Source organism: Cibotium barometz, chromosome 50, assembly GCF_041138505.1.
Source record: "Cibotium barometz isolate CiBa-2024 chromosome 50, ASM4113850v1, whole genome shotgun sequence".
NCBI lineage: Eukaryota > Viridiplantae > Streptophyta > Polypodiopsida > Cyatheales > Cibotiaceae > Cibotium > Cibotium barometz.
Genome location: NC_141095.1, coordinates 36400308 through 36418488, shown reverse-complemented (window position 1 = coordinate 36418488; position 18181 = coordinate 36400308).

The window sequence follows — 18181 nt, the reverse complement described above, 5'->3', positions numbered from 1 at the left end:
AGACACTAGGAGGATTTTTATATCCCAAAATATCTCAATTTTGAATTACCTCCCTCTAGACATTTTCTCTCTCTAGGCCAAAACAGGATCTTTCTTTTATTTCAGAGAGGGGAATAATTATAAGATCAGAAGGGGAGGTTCTTACACTTGCACACCCCAAAAGCCGGAGGGAGTAATCTTACATCCTACCCCACTTAAAAAATGCGAGATGTCCTCATCTCGTAAAATTAGAGGAGAACTCTTTCCCTTAAGATCCAACTGGTTCTGGGGTTCCTTACAGTCTGGTGAAAACAACAGAATCCTGGGATAAAGATCCCTTATATAGAACTCATCATTAGATAACAATTCACTCAGATCATATCATTCAAATCCTTATCACAATAATGGTACATTAGACCAAAATTTCTATCTGAACAGTCCTCCATGGGAATTTTCAATTATACAGATTTTTAATTTGACATCCCTTAACTTGATCCACTGGGTCAAGTGTTAACAGCAGCAATCTGTCAGCACAATCCACTAATCTCATAGTGATTTGCTGAAGTCATTAACATCATTACGAATATCATCACAGGGACTCGCCCCAATCATCCTCATTGTAGTTTTGCTCAGCTTATTACATTTCAACCAAAATTCAAGAATCATCAATTTTCAATCAGAATCCAAATCAACTCATCAGTTCTCAACCAAAATTTAAAAATCACATCAACCACATTTGAATTCATCATTTGGATAGCATTTATGCTTATAATTTCAAGTCTTAGATTTACTCATATATACTGTCAGTAAAGAGCTGCAGTTATACCCTCGGTATATACGGGTAGTCATGGTCCTTGGAATTATAAGGTAAATACCATCATGTCTAGGCATCAAGCAAGTCATGGATTCCATGCAATTGTGGTACTTCCATCTGAAGACCCAATTACTAATTTATGAATTTTCACTTTGAATATCATTTTGTATGAATTTCATCACACAATTACAACCTTTTACTGCTACTTCATAAATTTTTGACATTTTTGGCTTCTCAGTTGATCCAATTAGTCAAATTTGCTCTGATACCAGCTGTGAGATTCCTTTCCCTACCGCACAACGAATTCAGGGGTGCTAGTAGCGGCAGTAGTACTTCTTGCGTGGGGCAGGGTCCCTCACTCGGGGCCTCGCCCATGGATATCCGGACAAGAGACTAATCCATTGGTTCTTCCAAAACCAAACCCGGAAAAACTTCCCTTGCCCGGAAAGCATGGGCGATTCCTCCAGGATAATTTCTCTCTAACGTAGTCAAAAGCCTTAACTAATTGAATTGATTTGATCGAACCCGTAAGTCCCATAGTCAGATCAGGGAAAAGATTGCACTTGGATCATAGAGACCAACGCTTTTTTCCTTATTGAGAGGCACAACTGTTGATTCTTTTCCATAGAACAATTTTTGTCCGGGATTTACTTCATCTTTCGTACCATAGCATAATTTGAGTCTCAATTTAGGGATCCATCAGTCTAGCCAGTCCCGTGGGTTAGCCAGCCGCCCAACCACTGTAGTGATGGGATCCAATTAAGAATTTGGTTAGGTTTTGTCTTGGGGTACCAGGGAAAAGAGTTCCCAGGCCCCCTAGCACCGGGTATTCATGCAAACTTAAAATTAGTTACACCACTTACCACACCCAATATGAAATTGCCTTTTTCACAGAATTAGCTGCCTTTAAAACAATCATTTAATGAAATCATAGAGTCACTAATCATAATCCTTGGGGACGATTCCACCTTTTTGATTTTCTTAACAAATTTTCTAACAGTTCAAGAGATTAAACTATCCTTCACCTTATTAAACCAGATAGAAGGAAAACTATTACTAACTTAACTTGAAGAAATCAATGCTAATTCCTAACCGAAATCAGGCACAGCCGTTGATCTAATCATTTGAGGAAATTAACGCTTTTTTCCTAACTAAAATCAAGCACATCCGTTGATCTACTCATTTGAGAAATTCTTCAGGTTTTTATTTAACTACTCGAATTCTAAGCGTATTTCTATTATTTCAATTTAATTATTAAAACTCCACTGATTCCATCCGGCCCATGGGTTAACCACCACCAACCACTGGAATCAGTAGAACAACCAGACAATTACTCACCCACTCATAATTACTCACCCACTCATAATTGAATGCCTTTCTTAACTTTTACTTTTGAATACAGATACGCACACACTCCTCTTTAAAACTTTAACATATAAAATAATCCATTGACAAACAGTTATTGGTTATAGATATCATAACTCAAAATTTCCATCTAGTCCCTTGTTTCTTAAAAAAAAACAGTATCACTCTAGACTCTCCATTGAGACCAGTTAGTCAGCAAAACGAGATCTAGTAACAGATTACAATAATCATTTCGTCCATCATACATATCTTCCACGACATACGCATGGGTGTCCAAGGCATTGCGAGCCCGTGCATCACCTGGTCAGAACCCTCCAGGATCCTCCTTAGGTGTCCTGGCACGTCACTCAAGGACCGCTTTGTTGGCCCTCGCCCATCGTACCAGAAGCACATTATTTTTCAACCATACCAAGGCTGGTCAAGACCTCGGCAGGCTTTGCCGCATGAGCCGTCCTTTGAACACTCCCCGCTAGCTGTTGCAACCGAACTTCCCTTAGAAAAACATATACCAAATGCTCCCTCCAGCATTCTGGCGCATAAGACAGTCCTTTAAGAAAACAGGGTTTCTATGCAAGTTTTCAGTTTGAATTTCTTTTGAATACAATGAGTATTTCTTGAATCAGTATCCCAAAAACTTCTTGAACGAAATTCTAAATTTCATACCAGAATTCCTCAAATTCTGTAACCTTGATCCACATATCAATTCGAAGGGTCTCAAACTTAGTTTCAGATTTGGCAGGAGTTTTGAGTGTATTTTTCTAAATTGGTCACACCTTCTTTCCTCGAAACTGACAAAAGAGTTTGTTGGTTCGAGTCTGATAAGATTTTTCCTGAACTATCTTTCTCGAAAAGGTTTGATAATTCAGTTATGATTTTACTGAATTTCTTTCTTTGAATATTCACTTAACTGATTTTTAAATTAGTCATGAATTCCAATGAGGAATAAATTAATCATTTATTTGAATATTTCGATCTCGGTAGATTTCTTGAATTTTCTTTTCACAATCCATGTGAATATAAAATGATAGAAATTTCTCTCTTAGAGTATTTAGTTATTCATTTATCAATTACTCATAGAATTTAAACATAGAATTTAAGCATAGAATTCAAGAGAATTCTAATTTTGATATAAACATTCCTTATGCATCTATTTATGCATAAAAATCAACTTCAATGGGAATAACACTTTTATATTAAAAAAGTCCTTTTATGCATCTATTTATGCATAAAATCAAATTTGATAGGAATAACACTTTAAAAATAAAAAGAATTTCTGTATGCATCTATTTATGCATAAAAATCAATTTTTATAAGAATAATGCTTTTATAATTAAAAAATTCTGTCATGCATCTTTCTATGCAAAAAAAAAAAGCAAATTTAATAAGAATAACACTTTTATAGTTAAAAAAATTTCCTTTATGCATCTTTCTATGCATAAAAATCAAATTTAATAAGAATAACACTTTTATAATAAAAAACATTTTCCATTATGCATCTTTCTATGCATAGAAATTAAATTTAATGAGAATAACACTTTCGTAATAAAAAAATTTTCCATTATGCATCTTTCTATGCATAAAAATCAAATTTAATTTTTAGGTCCCTATCTCCACTGCGCAACGAATTCAGGGGTGCTAGTAGCGGAAGTAGCACTTCTTGCACGGGGTTGCCCACGGATATCCGAACAAGAGACTAATCCATCGGTTCTTCCAAAACCGAACTCGGAAAAACTTCCCTTGCCCGGAAAGCATGGGCGATTCATTCAGGATAACTTTTCTCTAACGTAGTCAAAAGCCTTAACTAACTGATCTGATCTGATCTGACCGAACCCGTAAGTCCCATAGTCAGATCAGGGAAAAGGTTGTACTTGGATCATAGAGACCAACGCTTTTTTCCTCATTGAGAGGCACAGCCGTTGATTCTTTTCCATAGAGAACAATTTTTGTCTGGGATTTACTTCATCTATCGAACCAAAATAGAATTGAGTCTCAATTTAGGGATCCATCAGTCCAGCCTAACCCCATCCAGTCCCATGGGTTAGCCAACTGCCCCCAACCACTGGAGTGATGGGATCCAATTAAGAATTTGGTTAGGTTGTCCCGGGTACCAGGGAAAAGAGTTTCCACGCCCCCTAGCCGGATATTCATGCATACTTAAAACTAGTCACACCACTTACACACCCAATATGAAATTGCCTTTTTCACAGATTCAATAGTCTTTAAAACAATCATTTAATGAAACCATAGTGTCATTGATCATAATCCTCTAATTATCCATAGTGTCACTAATTATCCAGTTGAATCCCTATTTCCAAACATTCCTTCATCGGTGTACCTATGGCATCATTGGCAACCAGAACGCTCACCCCCCCTGTCCACTCAGGAGCCTTTTCGATAGTTCCTAGCTCATAGCAATTGGCAAGTATTCACTTTAACAAAAATGGAGTCTCCATTGAAGATCAGCAAGATCAACCAACAGATCCATATAAAAGAACCATGGACTCATCCGTTGAGGACCAGCAAGGTCAATCAACCAGATCCATGCCCGAATTCAGAAAACAACTCTTACTCCTTGTTCCAATATCTTCCCCGATGTACGTGTGGGTATCTTCAGTGACCTAGAGCCCCAGCACCATATGGTCAACACCCTCTAGGATCCTTCGCAGGTCACCTAGTGCTTCACTCATAGGCCGCTTCCTTGGTCCCTCATCCACTGTACGGGAAGCTCACCATTTAAATCAAACCGAGGCTAGTCAAGACCTCGGCTGACCTTGCTACGCGAGACATTCTCCGTTGACTCTCCGTCACATCAGTTGTAACTTTAACAGATAGGTCTCCACAACCTCATTCACAAGACGGTCAAAATGCTTCCCCAGTATTCTTGACATAAAACAATCATTTAAAAACAGATTTCACATACAAATACAGTTTCAACAATATTTCCATCTTTTCTCATCACTCCACATCCTTTCACATTAGTCCCCATCTTTTCTAATCTTCCCACAATTTTTTTTCTTCATTGATCCCTATCACATCACATCATTCCCACATCAAATCACATCCAATCGCATCATCCACACATCAATCCACATCATCCATACATCCATCCACATCATCCACATCAATCCACATCATCCATACATCCATCCACATCAATCCACATTATCCACACATCCATCCACATCTTCCATACATCCATCCACATCCATCCACATCTTCCATACATCCATCCACATCAATCCACACGTCAATCCACATCATCCATACATCCATCCACATCAATCCACATTATCCACACATCAATCCACATCATCCATACATCCATTCACGTCAATCCACATTATCCACACATCAACCCACATCATCCATACATCCATCCACATCATCCACATCAATCCACATCATCCATACATCCATCCACATCAATCCACATTATCCACACATCCATCCACATCTTTCATACATCCATCCACATCAATCCACATGTCAATCCACATCATCCATACATCCATCAACATTAATCCACAGTATCCACACATCAATCCACATCAACCCACATCATCTATACATCCATTCACGTCAATCCACATTACCCACACATCAATCCACATTCATTTCATAAGTATTCCCATTCTCATCTAATCACATCTTTTTCTATCTCATCACTTATTTCCTCATTTATCCTCATCCACTTGCATCTACCCATAAATCTCATCACTTCACATACATTAACATCTATCCAGTTTACATCGCATCTTATCACATCACATCTCATTCATTCACATCCCGATTCACATCACATCACATCCATTCACATCCCTTATCATTCATTCACATCCTGATTCACATGCTATACAATTCATTCACATCCTATATCATTCATTCACATCTCGATTCACATGCTAACACATTCATTCACATCCTATATCATTCATTCACATCCCGATTCACATGCTAACACATTCATTCACATCCTATATCATTCATTTACATCACATCCTGATTCACATGACATCACATCCATTCACATCCCTTATCATTCATGCACATCCCGATTCACATGCTATCACATTCATTCACATCCTATATCATTCATTCACATCCCGATTCACATGCTGACACATTCATTCACATCCCGATTCACATGCTAACACATTCATTCACATCCTATATCATTCATTTACATCCTGATTCACATGACATCACATCTCATCTATTCATTCACATTTATCTGATTCACACCACATCTCATCACATCTATTTACCTCTCATTCTCATCACTTCTATTCTCATCACATCCATTCTCTACTTCGGTGGGAAATAACACTTTTATAAAAATCCGTTTATGCATCTATTTATGCATAAATTTAATTTTAGAGAGAATAACACTTTTGAAATAAAAATAAATCTTTTATGCATCTTTCTATGCATAAATTCAATTTTAATGAGAATAACTCTTTTGAAATAAAAATAAATTTCTTTATGCATCTTTCTATATGCATAAAATCAGAATTGATGAGACTCTTTTGAAATAAAAATAAATTTCTTTATGCATCTTTCTATGCATAAAATCAGAATTGATGAGAGTAACTCTTTTGAAATAAAAATAGATATCTTTATGCATCTTTCTATGCATAAAAGAAAAATTCATGAGAATATCTCTTTTGAAATTAAAAAAAATCTTTATGCATCTTTCTATGATAAAATCAAAATTGATGAGAATATCTCTTTTGAAATAAAAATAAATTTCTTTATGCATCTTTCTATGCATAAAATCAAAATTTGATGAAGTAACGCTTTTATAATTAAAAAAATTCTTTTATGCATCTATTGATGCATAAATTCAATTTTAATGAAAGTAACACTTTTATAATAAAAAATTCTTTTATGCATCTATTTATGCATAAAAATCAATTTTGATGAAAGTAACACTTTTATAATCAAAATATCCCCAATATGCATCTTTCTATGCATAGAAATTAATTCTAATAAAAATAACACTTTTATAATAAAAATATTTCTAATATGCATATAAAAATAACACTTTTAGAATACACAAGCGGTGGAGATTACTCTTTTTGAATAATAAAAAGATAAAACCTATTTCACCAAATTTAAGAAAATTTTGCCATAACCTCCTTTGTATGGCTGACCATTTTCAAATTTTTCACTCTAAAATTTACTAGAAGTTATCCAAGATGATTTAAATCATTCTAATCTAATCAATTTCCACTTTATTAAGAGTAAACAATATGAAAAGTTTAATTCCATCAATTTGATTACACATCTAGGATAAAGAAAGGCTGAATTCAATAATGAAGAGAAGGGGGAAAGCCTTTCCAACAAGGCATAACATCCATTTTCATTTTAAAGAAAGCAAAAATCAGAAAACCATAAAATAGAATAAGAAAAAGTAGAATTTCTAACTTACTAGGAGTTTTGTGAGATTTCCTTTGGCTTGATGGTTTGACGGATCTACTTTTGTTTGCAACAAGAGTGGCCACCGATTCTTCTTAAGAGGAAATGGTCAAAAACAAATGAATTATCAATGAATTCACTATTTTTGGCTCTGGGGAGGAGTAGAGTAACAGTGCATAAAACACTATCAACCATTTACAAAGGGGGATGCTTCATTTATAGGAAAAAGTGAGCCTCTAACCAAGCAAACTGATTCTAGAATTTTCCAGATTAGTTTGGTCAATTTTTGACCATTTTTAGGTCAGTTTAGCTTACTTTTTGGATCTAGTTAAAGCAGGAGAGAGGAGAATATCTCATTATTTGTGAGTTTAAAACTCAACCACACATGTGAAATAGGTGTCTCCTTTCATGAGGGGAATTCCCCACACCAAGGTGTCAAAAATGCATCATTTCTTCTAAATATCTCTTCTTTTTTTTCTAATAACCTTGTCCTTAGTCAACTCTTCATCTTATGTGAGCATTTACTCATTTTTGGGGGATTTTCTTTTATTCTTCAATTTTTCTCCTCCCTACATTTGGATTAATCTAATTGGTCCATAGGAACCTTAATTCAACAATTTCAAAAAATCTAGACCCTTAGGCTAAGGTCCTTTTTACGTGATTTCAATTAATTCCAATTGCACATTGGAATTAATCTAGACCCTTAGGCTAAGGTCCTTAGGCTAAGGTCCTTTTTACCTGATTTCAATTAATTCCAATTGCACATTGGAAATTTCTTTTTGAAAAATTATTTTAGAAAAATTCATTTTAAACACTAGGAGGATTCTTATATCCAAAAATATCTCAATTATGAATTACCTCCCTCTAGACATTTTCTCTCTCTAGACCAAAATAGGATAAAACATGATCTTTCTTTTATTTCAGAGAGGGGAATAATTATAAGATCAGAAGGGGAGGTTCTTACACCTACACACTTTGAAAGCCAGAGGGAGGAATCTTACATTAATGAGAATAAGACTTTTATAGTTAAAAAAATCCCTTTATGCATCTTTCTATGCATAAAAATAAAATTTAATAATTAATATCAGTGATATCCATGCATATTCATAGGTGAATATGTACATGGAGTAATTAGAATATTTATTTTAGATGCAAAAATGGTGGGAATTACTCTTTTGGAATAACATAAGAACAAACTTTCTTTTCCACAAAATTCTAGAAAATGTTGCCACCATAACCTCCTTTGTATGGCTGTCCATTTCTCATTTTTATCATTCTATTTTAACTTAAATTAACCCAAATTAGATTCATAGAACTCTAATCTACATAATTTTCTAAAATTCAAGAGAGTAAACAATAAGAAGAGTTTAATTAATCCCTTAGTTAATCTTTCTAGGATTAAGAAAGGTTGGAATGTAAAGAAGAGAAGGATGTGGCCTTTTCCTCAAAGGCATAGCATTTTAATTTAATTCAATTAACTACAAAACATAGAAATCAAGAAAACCATAGATTTAAAATTTGTAAATAAGTAAGAAAATTAGCTTACATGGAGCTTGTAAGCTGTCCTTTGGCTTGAGGAATTGAGGGTTCTACTCTTGTTTGAAGCAAGAGTGGCCACCAATTCACTTTGGAGAGGATTAGGCCAAAAACAATTGAATTATTAGGAAATTCAATGTAGATGGCTCAAGACAGGAGTAGAGTAATAGTGCATAAATACCATTAAGCTTTTACAAAGGGGGAGACTTCTATTTATAGGTAAAAATGTGCCTCTAACCAAGCAAACTGATTCTAGAGTTTTCCAGATCAGCTTGGTCAATTTTTGACCATTTTTGGGTCAATTCAGGGATTCTAGAAATTTCTAGATCAGTTTGGTCAATTTTTGACCATTTTTGGGTCAATTCAGCTTACTTTTTGGAGCTAGTTTTGAAATAGGAGAGAGGAGAGATGAAATATCTCATTTTATTGATTAAAAATTGGGGGTAATGATGAGAAAAAAGGCACCTCCTTCATGAGGGGAGATCCCCACTCTGAGGTATCAAAATTCAGTTTTTTAATTGTTTTCTTTGGTCCTTAGTCCACTCTTCATCTTATGTGAGCATTTACTCATTTTTGGGGGGGATTTTCTTTTCTTCTTCAATTTATCTCCTCCCTACATTTGGATTATTCTTATTGGTCGATAAGAACCTTAATCCAAAATTTTCAGAAAATCTAGACCCTTGGGCTAAGGTCTTTTGTGCACATTATAATTTATAATGCACCTTAAGAAATTCTTTTTAAACTTCTCTTTCAGGGGAATTTATTTTAATAAGAAGGGATATTTTTCCATCCAAAGATATCTAAAAACTGAATTACCTCTCTCTAGAACATTTTCTCTCTCTAGGCCAAAATAGGTAGAAACAAGATCTTTTATTATTATGAAAAGGGGATTGATTACACGGGAAGAAATTGGACATCTTGAGGGGCTGGGGAGGAATCTTACATCCTCTCCCACTTGAAAAACGCGTGATGTCCTCATCTCGCAAATTGGGAGTAATCGCTCATCAGTTCGGCTTCTTTCTCCCAGGTGGTGTCTTCAAAAGGATAGAACTTCCATTTGACTAATAATTCTCTCAAAATTCTGTTCCTGAGAATCTTCTCTCGAACATCAAGGATTTCTTCAGGTTGGAGTTCCATCTACCCTTGGGTTGAAGATATTAAGAGTTCATCATTAAGCACATGATTCGGGCGGCTCGGTGTAGTAGGCTGACATGAAATACATTATGTACTTTGAGATGAGGAGGCAGAAGAAGTTCATAGGCTAAGTCACTTACTTTCTTTGTAATCACATATGGCCCACAGTATCTGGGGGATAACTTCTTGTACTTCCCAAGAGATAGAGAACTTTTTTTGGGACGTACTCGAATGAAGACCATATCTGCTTCTTCGAATTTTCTGTCTGACCTCTTCTTATCTGCATACTGCATTTGTCTATCCTGGGCAGCTTTTATATCCTTGCGGATTGACTGCATCTGTTGCTCCATGTCATCAAGCATCTGTCTGGACATCTCCACCCTAATCAATGGGTCGGACCAAGTTAATGGTGTTAGGCAATCTTGTCCATACATGTGAGATCCCACTGCCCCTCCGCACACCGGATTCCCAGTAGTTGGCAGGCGGAAGCAGCTCCCTCATGTGTGGGGTAGGGTTTCCCACTCAGGGCCTCGCCCTCGAATGTCTGGGCACGAGACTAAGCTAGTGGTCATTCCGAAAACTGAAATCGGGAAAATTTCCCATGCCCAAAAAACGGGGACGATTCCACCATTTTTATTTTCTTAACGAAATTAACGAAGTCAAGATACTGAACTAACCTTCATCTGAATAAACCAGATAGGAGGGAAACTATTACAAACTTAACTTGAAGGGATCAACGCTTTTTTCCTAATTGAATCAGGCACAACAGTTGATCTATTCATTAGAGAAGTCTTCAGGATTTTATTTAACTACTCAAGTTCTAAACGTATTCCTATTAATCAATTTTATTATTAAAACTCTACTGATTCCAACCTCGGCCCATGGGTTAGCCACCGCCCAACCACTGGAATTGGTAGAACCAGACAAGTACTCACCCACCTATAATTGAATGCCTTTCTTAACTTTTGCTTTAGAATACAGATACGCACACACTCCTCTTTAAACTTTAACTTATAAAACAATCCATTGACAAACAATTATTGGTTACAGATGTCATAACTCAAAATTTCTATTCAATCTTTGTTTCTCACAAAAAAATAGTATTACTCTGGACTCTCCGTTTGAGACCAGTTGGTCAGCAAAACGAGATCCAGTAAAATAGATTACAATAAACATTGGTCCATCATATAATATATATCTTCCACGACATACGCATGGGTATCCTAAGCACCGCGAGCCCGTGCATCGCCTGGTCAGAACCCTCCATGATCCTCCTTAGGTGTCCTAGCACTTCACTCAAGGACCGCTTCGTCAGTCCTCGCCCATTGTACCGGAAGCACACCATTTTTCACTATACCAAGGCTGGTGGGCAGGTTTTTGCCGCGTGAGCCATCCTTTGAACACTCTCGCCAGCTGTTGCAACCGAACTTCCCTTAAAAAAACACATATGCCAAATGCTCCCTCCAACATTCTGGCGTAAGACAGTCCTTTAAGAAAACACGGTTTCTATGCAAGTTTTCATTTTTTATTTTCTTTTGAATATAATGAGTATATCTTAAATCCGTATCCCAATATTTATAGATCGCAGGTTTGAATTCCAACAGAATTTCATGAATTTTGTAACCTTGATCCTCAGATCCGAATCAAAGGGTCTTAACTTGATTTCAGATTCGGTGGGTGATTTGAGTAAATTTTCCTGAACTGGTCACATCGTCTTTTCTTGAAACTGACGAAGGAGTTATGTCTTGGTCATAGTCTGATTCAGGGTTTGAATCTGGAAAGGTTCTCCCTCAACTATCTTTCTCGAAGGGTAATATTTCAATTACTACTTTACTGAATTTCATTCATTGAGTATTTGTTTAGCTGAATTCAAAACTAATCACGAATTTCTATGAGGAATAAATTAATCATTTATCTAAAGATCCGACTGTGATAGTTTTTTTGAGTTTTCTCATTACCATCCTAGAGAATATGAAACGGTAGAATTTTCTCTCACATAGTATTTACTTATTCATTTACCAATATTCATGGGATTTAAACATAGGATTAAAGAGAACTCTTATTTTGATATAAAAATTCTGTATGCATCTATTTATGCATAAAATCCAACTTCTATGGAAATAACACTTTTATATAAAAGAAAATCCTTTTATGCATCTATTTATGCATAAAAATCAATTTTGATGAAAGTAACACTTTTATATAAAAAAAAGCTTTTATGCATCTATTTATGCATAAAAATCAATTTTGATGAAAGTAACACTTTTATAATAAAAAACTTCTTTTATGCATCTATTTATGCATAAAAAATAATTTTGATGAAAGTAACACTTTTATTTAAAAAATTCTTTTATGCATAAAAATCAATTTTGATGAAAGTAATACTTTTATAATAAAAAAATTCTTTTATGCATCTATTTATGCATGAAAATCAATTTTGATGAAAGTAACACTTTTATAAAATAAAAAAAATTCTTTTATGCATCTATTTATGCATAAAAATCAATTTTGATGAAATTAACACCTTTATAATTAAAAAAATTCTTTTATGCATCTATTTATGCATAAAAATCAATTTTGATGAAAGTAACACTTTTAAATTTAAAAAATTCTTTTATGCATCTATTTATGCATAAAAATCAATTTTGATGAAAGTAACACTTTTATAATAAAAAAATCTTTTATGCATCTATTTATGCATAAAAATCAATTTTGATGAAAGTAACACTTTTAGAATAAAAAAAATTCTCCAATATGCATCTTTCTATGCATAGAAATTAATTCTAATGGAAATAACACTTTTATAATAAAAATATTTCTAATATGCATTTTTCTATGCATAGAATGAAAATAACACTTTTAGAATACACAAATGGTGGAGATTACTCTTTTTGAATAATAAAAGATAAAACCTATTTCATAAAATTTAAGAAAATTTTGCCATAACCTTCTTTGTATAGCTGACCATTTTTTAATTTTTCTTTCATTCTCAAGTTACTTAGAAATTATCCCAAATGGTTTAAATCAATTTAAACTAATCAAATTTCACTTTTTAAAGAGAAATAATATGAAAAGTTTAATTCTAAGAATTTGATTACATATCTAGGATAAAGCTGAATTCAAGAATGAAGAGAGGGGGAAAGCCTTTTCAACAAGGCATAACATCATTTTTCATTTCAAAGAAAACAAAAATTAGAAAACCATTAAATGGAATAAAGAAAAAGTAGGATTTCTAGCTTACATGAATTTTTGTGAGCTTTCCTTTGGCTTGATGGTTTGAGGGATCTACTCTTGTTTGCAACAAGAGTGGCCACCAATTCTTTTGAAGGGGAAATGGTCAAAACTAATGAATTATCAATAAATTCACTATTTTTGGCTCTAGGGAGGAGTAGAGTAACAGTGCATAAAACACTATTAAGCTTCTACAAAGGGAGAGGCTTCTATTTATAAGAAAAAGTGAGCTTCTAACCAAGCAAACCGATTCTAGAATTTTCCATATCAGTTTGATCAATTTTTGACCATTTTTCCAGATCGGTCTGATTAATTTTTGACCATTTTTCCAGATCGGTCTGATTAATTTTTGACCATCTTTGGGTCAGTTTAGTTCACTTTTTGGATCCAGTTTTGAATTAGGAGAGAGGAGAGATGAAATATCTAATTTTATTGATTTAAATTTCAAAAGCAATGATGGGAAAAAGGTGCCTACTTCATGAGGGGGAATCCCCACTCTGAGGTGTCAAAATTTCATTTTTTTAGTATTTCCTTTGGTCCTTAGTCCACTCTTCATCTTATGTGAGTATTTACTCATTTTTTGGGGGGATTTTCTTTTTTTCTTCAATTTACCTCCTCCCTACATTTGGATTAATCTTATTGGTTCATAAGAACCTTAATTTAAAATTTCCAAAAAATCTGGACCCTTAGGATAAGGCCTTTTGAACAGATTATAATTTATTTCTAATGCACCTTCTGAAATTCTTTTTGAACTTCTGTTTTGGAGGAATTTATTTTAATAAGATGAGATATTTTTCTATCCAAAAATATTTAAAAACTGAATCACCTCTCTCTAGAAGATTTTCTCTCTCTAGGCCAAAACAGGTAGAAACAAGATCTTTTATATTTCTGAAGAGGGATTTTATTACAGGGGAAGATACTGGACTTCTTGAGAGGCTAGGGAGGAATCTTACAATACAAATCTTTGAAAGGGCTTATCTCGATACTTCGGTGATAAGAAGCATTGTAGGTGAATTCGACTAGGTGCAGATAACTTAGCCACTTCTTGGGTTCCTTGTCCCACAGCATGATCGAAGTATATCTTCGATTACTTGGTTCACCCTTTCTGTTTGACCATCAGTCTTGGGGTGGTAAGCTGTGCTGAGATCCAAGAAAGTTCCTACTGCTTCGAAGAATGCAGTCCAGAATCTTGACGTAAACATGGGATCTCGATCACTTACTATTCTCCTGGGTAGGCCATGCAATCTGAAGATTTCCTTGAGGAACACTCTAGCCACATCTACTGCAGTGTAGGTTTCTTTTACTAGAATCAGATGGGCAACTTTGGTTAGTCTCTCAACTACCACGAAGATGGAGTTGTAACCTGATTGCAATGAAGGTAGTCTAGTAATAAAATTCATACTGATACATTTCCACTTCATCTGGGGGATGTCTAATGGATGTAACTTCCTAGGCATTTTTACTCTCTCGGCTTTGATTTTTTGACATATCAGGCATTGACGTACATGATTAAGTACATCCTTTTTTAGTCACGGCCAAAAGAAGCTTTTCTTTACACACATGTAGGTCTTAATGAATCCTGGATGTCCTGCTATAAGGCTATCATGGGCTTCATTCAGAATTTGACCCTTAGTTCCCTCATCGTTGGGAATGCATAGCCTGCTATTATAATACATAATTCCTTCATCCAGGCTCTGTACCCTTGAACTCAGTTCAACTCCTGAGGAGTTTTGCTTTCCTGCAAAAGTAGGGTAGCAATAGGGCCAAAGAATCTATCCTGCATGATCTTCTCTCTTGCTTCATTAATCAATGGATTTGACACCACTGTGATTACAAGCAAGGAGGCTTTTCTGTTGTTGAGGGCATTTGCTACCACATTTTCTTTGCCTGGGCGGTACTTGATTTCATAATCAAATTCCTGCAGGGTTTGCATCCACCTTCTTTGACGCATGTTGAGATCCTTCGGAGTGAAGATCCACTTTAAGCTTTGATGATCTGTCATCAAAGTGAATCTTTGACCCAGTAGGTAATGTCTCAAGAACTTGATTTCAAAATCAAATTCCTGTAGGGTCTGCATCCACCCTTTGACGCATAATGAGATCCTTCAGAGTGAAGATCCACTTTAAGCTCTAATGATCTGTCTTCATCAAAGTGAATCTTTGACCCACTAGGTAATGTCTCAACAACTTTAGAGCATAGACTATTGAAAGTAGCTCCAGGTCGTGGACAACATAATTTCTCTCATGCGTTTTGAGTTTTCGGGATTCATAGGCCACTGCATGACCTTCCTGCATGAGCGCACCTCCCAAGGAAAAACCACTGGCATCAGTTATTACTACCTCAAAGGGTAGAGAGAAATTTGGCAACTTCAGAATGGGATTGGTTACCAAGGCGGTCTTCAGCTTATCAAAAGTGCTCTCACACTTGGCAGACCATTGAAACGGGGTATTCTTCTTGAGAAGATTAGTCAAGGGGGAAGCTATGAGAGCATACTTAGGTATAAAAATTCTATACCAACCAGTTAATCCCAAGAATCCTGTGACTTCTTTCATTGTCTTTGGTTTAGGCCAATCTATGACTGCTTGGACTTTTGCGGAATCTAGAGAAATTCCATCTTTGGATACTAGAAAGCCCAAGTATTCAACATGGTCGACAGAGAAAGTGCATTTGCTCTTTTTTGCAAAGAGTTGGTGCTTCCTTAGAACCTTAGAACTCTTTTTTGCAAAGAGTTGGTGCTTCCTTAGAACCTGAAGAACTTTGCGGATGTGAGCTTCATGGTCAGCTGCATTCTTTGAGTAAATCAGAATATCATCTGAGAAAAAAAGAATAAAATCATCCAAGTATTCTCTGAGAATGTCGTGCATTAGGCGATTGAATGTAGCTGGGGCATTTGTCAATCCAAACGACATGACAGTACATTCATAGCACCCATAGCGAGCGCCCATAGCGAGTATTGATGGCTGTCTTTGGGATATCTTGATCATTAATCCTAATATGATAATACCCTGATTTGAGATCTATCTTTGTGAAGATCTGGGCTCCATTTAGCCTGTCCAGAAGCTCATCAATTCTGGGGATAGGATACTTATTCTTAATTGTCAGCTGATTGAGACCTCTGTAATCCACACAGAGTCTTAACGTTCCATCCTTCTTTTTTTTAAAGAGAACTGGCGCTCCCCAAGGTGAAACAATGGGTCTTACAAACCCTTGTTCCAACAACTACCTAAGTTGTTCCTTGAGTTCAATGGCTTCAGGGACTGGCATTTTGTACGTGCGCGCTGGGCTACTGGCTCAGCTCCGGGGGTCAATTCTATTTCATGATCTACTTCCCAAATCGGAGGCATCTCAGTTAGCTCTGCTAGGAATAAATCATCATACTCAACCATTCTAGTTCTTTAGCCTTGAACTTTGTGTCTACCAGATTCATTTTGACAACATAAATGAGCTGCCTCTCTCTAAGTCCTTTTAATAACCTAGAAGCTTTTACTAATTGCAGATCTTGCAGAATGGCAGAAGCTGTCAGGATGGCAAAGGACTTTGCCAAAGCATTTGTTGTTAAGGTCCCACCATAGCCTGCACCCTCAAACTTTAAAAGGTTCCAAACCCCAGGAAGTGTTTCAAACTTTCTACCCCCAAAGAGGCAGCAAGGCCCTAATCAGAATCAAGATGCTCGGAGATTCAGAAGTGAAGGAAGACCCTTCCCTTAGAATATTAAAAGACTAAGGTCATGTAAAAGGGTAAGAGAAGGGTGTGTGTGTGAATGGACTTATGGTCCACTAGCTCACCTATTTAAAGGTGGAGCTAGAAGGCATGTGTGTGTGAGCTAAGGCCAAGTTGTATTCATAAGCAACTTAATAAAGAAGATGTGTTCTTATATTTTGTGGGTCTCTCTCCTCCACTTATCTTGATCTAGCATAAGCACCACGTTCTCTCAACACAGAACACTTTCTCAGGAGCCCCACCTCTTTCAAGGATTCATAGGGATGAGCTTAGAAGTGAGAGCAGGTGTTTTGGGTGTCAGGGTTTCCGTCACCAGCTTAAATACTGCCCGACTCCTGCCATGTCAAGAGGACAGGGAAGTCAAGGACCCAGAGTGCAGAGACCAATCCCTTCGTATTAGTCTTGCCAAAATCGGGGCAATCCCAGGAGGACTCCAGCTCAACCATCTACCTCTGTTCAGAGTCGTATCAAAACTCCCTCCCAGAACTGGGGTAACCAAAGAGAAAGAGTTCCACCCCAATCTACAATAGATAGTGAGAGCAGTTACGACAGCACAAGTAGTGGAAGAGGAAAGAGGTCAGATTTATGTCGTGATTGAAAACCAAGGGCCAAATCATCAATTCTCTGTCATCTATACTCCAGCTGAGTATAAGGGTAATCCATTTCAGCTTTTGATTGATTCAGGCATAGTACTCATTCATTTATTTTCCCAGGATGCTTGCGTAAGCTAGTCTTAGAACAAAAATCAGGAAAACCTATGCAAGTTGAATTGGCCAGTGGGAAGATTCTTTTCACTCACCATGAGATAGATCGTATTCAGTTTAATCTAGATGGGAATGTAACTGACTGCCAATTCAGAGTCTTACCTTTGGGAGTTTTTGATGGAATCCTTGGAATGGATTGGCTCCACAAAAATCAAGCAGACATTCACTGTCACAATGGAACCATTTCCTTCCGTGACCTTCACGGGAACAAAGTTCAATT